Here is a 6,907-nt window from a genome sequence, read left to right on the forward strand (position 1 = left end):
TGTTGCTTCGTAAGTCAGACTCTAAGCGATGCCAACCCACAGACCAATTTACTTTTTAAGATGGAACTTTAATTTCCCCATTTTCCACTGAGGGCTATATCTAGCCTGGAACTGAACAACTAAACTGGAGAGGTTTGAATATTCTTCTTGACACTACTAAAGACTTCCGCATGCAACAAATTACTACCCGTCCAACTACGGGGAAATAACATACTCAACCTTGTCTTTACCACCAATACAGACTTCATTTTCAATGTTCAGATCATTCCAACTGTTATTTCTGAGCACAACATTATACAATTATCTGTATATGGTTCAAAGAGGGCAACACACACAAATAACATCAAACATGGCTCACCTCTCATGAACTTGAATTTCAGCAAGACCAACTGGAAGGAAATTGAAACTGAAATCTTCAAAACAAACTGGTCTCAGCTTATTGGCAACCTCAGTTTTAACAAGGAAATGAAGTTTCTGTTCAAAGAGTTAATCCACTTTGCCTTTCATCCTTTCTGGGTTGATAAATTAAGTACCAGTTAGTTGTGTACTGGGATCAATCTAATCGACTGGCCCACCTCTCCCAAAATTTCAGGCCTTGTTCTTATAGCAGAAAGGATTATTATTATTATTATTATTATTATTATTATTATTATATTTATGCAGGAAACATTTCAAAGTGATTCAGTATAAGAGTTTCATTCATGGCTTCCAACAAATACCCGTTATCATGGTTTTAGTTCCCTTTACCCTGTTTGTTCCACCGAACCTCTTTCAATTAGCTACTGACTCTATCAAGGCAACCTGACGAGAAGAGCAAAAAGCGGCCACACCACAGACGGAAGAAAAACCTTTCTTTGAAGGAGGGGGTGGGGTTAAGAGCAGTTCTAAGATGGTCTGGAGAGAGAGCTAAAGATTCCAGCTAGTCTTATTGAAGTTAGCTTTGCCCCAAGAGCAAAGGATGGAGGAAACGCAAGAGGGAATGAGAAGTGAATACCTGAAGACAGTCACAAGAATGGATGGAAACTGATGTATTTGCAAATGGAGGTGGACTGTCGACAGTTTACTGTGAACATTGCAGGAGTGTGCAAAAGAAGAGAAATCATGGGCAATGTAGAGGCTCCTCAGAAAGTATCCTGGCGATTCTAGCTGAAAAGGGTGGGATTGGTGAGGTCAGTTAGAATGCCACTTGGACATAGATGCAGAATTGCATCTGGAGATGTGTGTGTGTGTGTGTGTGTGTGTGTATGTGTGCGTGTGTGTGTGCGTGTGCGTGTAATTTAATGGATACAGGAGTTGTAAGTGAGCTACTTCGAGTATCGTGCTTCGGTAGTGCAGTTAGTGGATGGGTTCGTATTGCCGGATCTGATAATCATTCTAGATCGAATAATATGGTAACTTTTTGAAGAAATGTAAGAAAAAAACACAAATTACAAGAGAAACTGTTAAGAAAACTTTTCAGGGGAAGGGAGTTAATTTTGTTCATGGAATATAGGTTGTGTCCCTTTAAAGCCCCTGCCACACAACTATGTAGTCTTGCGGTTCATATTTAAGCATCATTCAATTTACCTTTGACACTGACGGAGGGGCCTTTTGTTACCAACAGAGGTACATAGGAATTCTGTAAAATTTCTCCAGCCAGTTCTAGCAACTACATTTTCATAACACCTCCATCTACTGATATATAAAAATATTAATACCAAATCCATCTTCCCGTTACTTAAATTAATATTATTATTGTGGCCAATAAAAACAATTTATTATTATTATTATTATCATCATATATACTACATCCAACTCATGCCAACATGGAAAACAGACGTCAAATGATGATGATGATGATGATGATGATGATGATAATGATGATGATATGTACACATATACATACATACATACATACATATATACATACATACATACACACACACACACACACACACACACACACACACACACACACATATATGCATAATATATTATATAATAAAATATGATATGATTTATAATATATATACAAAATTAAATTAAGTACCAGTTGCGTACTGGGTCGAACTAATTGACAGGCCCCTTCCCCAAAAATTTCGGGCCTTGTACCTAGCGTACAAAAAAAAAAAGAATATATATACATATACACAAAATAATATAAAAGTATATATGTATGTATGTATGTATGTACGTAAGTGCATACGTATATATGTATGTATGTATATATGTATGTACGTAAGTGCATACGTATACATGTAAGTATGTATGTATGTATGTATGTATATGTATGCATGTACATAAATTTGATCAGTTCATGTTTTAGCCACTGCCAGGTTGTGTGTTTAACTTGTTCACTGAACACCGCCGCGAATTACCCCTTGTTTTTCTTTTTTCAAAAAAACCCCTAAATCACAAAATAAGGTAGAGAAATCTGCCCTATTTTTCAAATCCTGGCAGCAACACTGTAGCTGGAAGCAGGCTAATAACCTAATTCTACACTTTATCCTATTCAAGAATACAAAACACACACAAAGTAAAAAAGAAACACTACTTTCCACCAGCACACCAGGGTCAGCACTGCGTGAACGACAGTGCTCACTCTCCCTAGCGTGAAGCTTTCTATTTCAGACATGTGAGCATGCGCACAACAGCCAAACACTGCGTCACTGGAACTGTGTAGCATACAGTTCTATACAAGGATTTTTGTATTTTTTTCATAAACTGGGGGATGGCTACTGACATTAAGCTTAACGATTATATAATGTATAAGTATAAAGAAAAAAATTAAAGAGAAAAAGGAGTCATTATATTGAATGTTATCGATAATATTATTTACATTATTTACATTTGACGGATATTTGTCCTCATCTTGATTGTTGCTAACACAATGTTTTGGATGATATGCCCTCTGGCCTTCATCAGGTGTCTTGGGGAAATTTCGAACCTGGGTTTTCATTCCTAAGGTATTTTTCGATGTTATTATTATTATTATTATTGTTATTGTTCAGGTCACTGCTTAGAATCGAACTCGGAATCTTGGGGTTAGTAGCCTGCGCTCTTAACCACTACGCCATATGCCCGTGGCGTAGTGGTTAAGAGCCCGGACTACTAACCCCAAGATTCCGAGTTCGATTCCAGGCAGTGACCTGAATAATAATAATAATAATAATAATAATAATAACATTGTAAAATACCTTAGGAATGAGAACAAATTCGAAAATTCGAATGAGAACAAATTCGAAATTTCCCCAAGACACCCGAAGAAGACTGGAGGGTGTATCAGCCGAAACAACAAACAAGAGGAGGGTTCCTTGGAGGAGGGTTCCTTGAACACCCAGAGGGGCTAAAAGGTGGACAAGCTCCTTGTGAGCCTACAGCCATCCATTTGGGGGAAGGGCAATGGCAAACCACACCAATGTCTTTGTCAAGAGAATGCTAAGAAAATTAGAACAAGGAAATGCTATGGCTTCATCTGACGGGAGAACTCGTGCTCAATCGGGAGGACTTTTGTTGCAGGTTCCTCAACATGCTGCCAAAAATGTATGGCATTTGATGACAATGTATAACACTGGCAGTCCAATAGACAAGGCATTGCACTTCTATAAACATATTAGATGTCAGCCTCAGTTTCTACATTGCAAGATAACTCCAAGAGAAATCTAATATATTTAATATACTTTCATTAAGAACAATTCTGGGATATTTAGAGCTGCCTTTCAGTCTGGACAATGTGGAGTATTCTGCACACACACACACACACAAACACACACACAAAACACACACATACACACACACACACATACACACACAAAACACACACACACACACACAAAACACACACACACACATACACAAAACACAAAATACACACACACATACACATACACACACACACAAAACACACCCACACCCACACATACACACACATACACACACACACACACACACACACATTAATCGACACCACTCTAACGTCATCACTTATACTATTTTCATTGCAATTACCACCATGGCTACTACTACTACTACTACTACTACTACTACCACTACCACTACCACCACCACTACTACTACTACTACTACTACTACTACTACTACTACTGAACAATGATTTATCATCACTGATATCCCCTTCATTACAATTATTACGTCCACTGCAAGCCACAATTACTATTCAGTACAATCACCATCGTCATCATCACTACCATCTACTACAATGATAACCACCACCACCACCACCCACCACCACTACCACCAACCACCACCACCGCCGCCGCCGCCGCCGCCACCACCACCATTATTATCCCCCCCCCCCCGCTGCCACCGACCTCAGCCAACCACTCTGGACATCGGCAAAAACGAAGCCAATTTCCTTCTTGTTTTCAATTCTCGAATTAATATCATTAGGATAACAGCTGTCGGTGCCAGTCCTAGATTTCTAAGTGTGGGAAAAGGAGAGATGGAGAAGAAGGAGGGTGAGAGGGAGAAGGAGAAGGGGAGGAGGAAGAAAAGGAAGAAGAAGAAGAAGAAGAAGAAAGAGGAGGAGGAAGAAGAAGAAGAAGAAGAAGAAAACAAAAAAGAGAGAAATAGAAATTCTCCGTCCCCAAATCTTAAAAGTAAATAAAACAGAGGAAACAATATATTCTCCCTTGTTGCATCAATGATTTCCCCCCATTTCAAGCTCGAAGCAAGTGGGGGTACAGTTTAATCCATACACAACAGACAGACAGACTGACATAGATAGATAGATAGATAGATAGATACATTTCTTTTATTAGCCACACAGGGCTTTACACAGAGAGGACAAATACAATGTAGAGCTTTTCTTTTTGGGAGGAGGAAGGAGAGAAAGAAAAAAAAGGGATCGTAGGAAAGAAGAAAAGTGGGGAGTTCGATCAAAAGGGATCGGAAAAAAACGATCAATAGGGATCGTGTATCACAGCAATGTTCTCGTGTAAAAAGGGAGGACAGTTTAGGTTTAGCCGTGGAAAGAAAAGCCTACGGAAAAGACCACGGTAACCTTGGCCAATATTGTCATTGTCATTGAAGAAATTATAACAGTAAGTGACTCTCTTTTGCCATTTTGCTTTTTTCTCTTGATTTTTTTTTACTCCTTTATAGGGTTATGCTCAAGGTGGCTCCGTCATTCACCCGTGTCATTCTTGCTACATTCACCCATCTTTTTTTGAAGCATTCACTAGACAAGACTTCCCTTTCTACTCTCACCTTCCTCTTCAGGTGATACTTGAAGAAGCTGATGAGAGATTGCCCAGAGAGGAAAGTCTTTGTCTCTAGACCTTTCATACGCGTCCACCATACACTTGCTTTCGCCATAGCAGTTGTTCGACGTAAGCCCACAGCTCGGAAATTGTGGGACACTGTACGAGTGCGTGCAGAACGGTTTCGTCGCTCTGCCCGCATCTTGGACAGGTGGGCCCCGTGTTTCTCGAGCCATGTCTGTAGAGCTTATCCTGAACGGGTAGTGCTTTTCGATAACACTGCCAGGCCAGGGATCTCTGGAAGTTGTCCATAAGTGCCGGCCCGAAGGTCGTCTTAAACAGGCGGGTCAGGTATTCCTCGTCGACACCCAGGTTCGCCCCGAGATCGTCGTCGTACCTTCCCTCCACTAATCCACTATAGAATGCATTAGTTGTGATGCAGTCGCATCTCACATGTGAGCCCTCTTATGTTATATTTTATGATTTGTGTCGACCGTGCGACGCGTTGAAAGGAGCCTCTTCCATTAGTCGCCATTCTCCTTTGGTTCGCACGGTGGTTCTCTACAACGCCATTCCTGTGGTTTGTATTCCTCAATGCCAAGTTTATTAAGAAGCCCACTGACATCTCTGCATTAAACTAGCTCTTCCTCTTTTGTGAAGAAAGAAAGGAACTCTTCATGCCGACTCCGATAAAAGGTTATATGGACACCATTCTCTAGAAGATTCTTCTCTTTCAGTCAAGAAGCCAACAGTTCTGTAGAATTTTGGGGGAGGTTCAAGTCACGAGTTAGATCATTCACCTTTACCTGGGAGAATAGCTGAGGTAAAGTCTCAACTGAAAAGTCTTGATCTCTAGTGTCATCTTCAGGTAATGAATCTTCTTTGGATGAGGGTAAAGTTATCTGAGGCAAGACATTGAAGACAGGAACAGGAAGCTCTTCACTGAGTGGAACCGGTCTAATGGCAGAGGCAAGATTAGGATAGACAAGCGTTTGTTGATTTTTCCGGTTAATACCCTTCAAATTTAGGTTACAAAAATAGCAGTCATTCACGTGATTATAGGGCTCCCGCCATACCATTGGTATAGCAAACCTCATACTTTTCCTTGTCCCTTTAGTCTATTGTCGCAAATGTTCTGTACATTGTTTACAGACACGATGCGGTGCCCAATATTTATCTTAGTCTCACAGCTTGACTCCAAAATATGTTGTTTTTTTTCGATTTTCCGGTAATGTGTATTCTCCACACACATAACAAAACACATTTGGAGAATTAACGCAACACTTTCTTGAAGAAGACATCTTGTTCCTTTTCTATTGCTTAGTTCACCACAACATCTCAAATGGATGAAAAAAGAAGAAAAAAACAACTTAGAATTAGAATAATGTAACGAATACTGTGTACTGGACGTACATACATACATAGTGACTAAAGGAATGTTCAATAACTTAAAGAAAACTAGATCTGATAGGTTAAAAAGAAGGTCATATTTGGATTCAGGAGACCGATTTTTTATAGGAATGATGTCTATATCCTAAACACTAAAATCCTTGTAGACCAATATTATCAAAGTGCATTGGAGAAGTCAATTTTTATGTTGGTCACTGCTTTTCCACTCGCGAAAAGGCCTGCTGTAGGTCTTTGTAAATTATAATCCTTAAAAATCGACAAACTGAATACATCTGCAACATCAAAAGTAAAAATTG

General features: G+C 39.6%; 1 pseudogene; it reads right to left on the minus strand.

The window, feature by feature from the left end:
- Nucleotides 1–5,833: 5,833 nt before the first annotated feature.
- Nucleotides 5,834–6,502, minus strand: LOC149132382 (uncharacterized; annotated as a pseudogene).
- Between the last annotated feature and the right edge of the window lie 405 nt (nucleotides 6,503–6,907).

The sequence above is a fragment of the Octopus bimaculoides genome, chromosome 16, assembly GCF_046866305.1.
Source record: "Octopus bimaculoides isolate indiv1 chromosome 16, ASM4686630v1, whole genome shotgun sequence".
Classification (NCBI taxonomy): domain Eukaryota; kingdom Metazoa; phylum Mollusca; class Cephalopoda; order Octopoda; family Octopodidae; genus Octopus; species Octopus bimaculoides.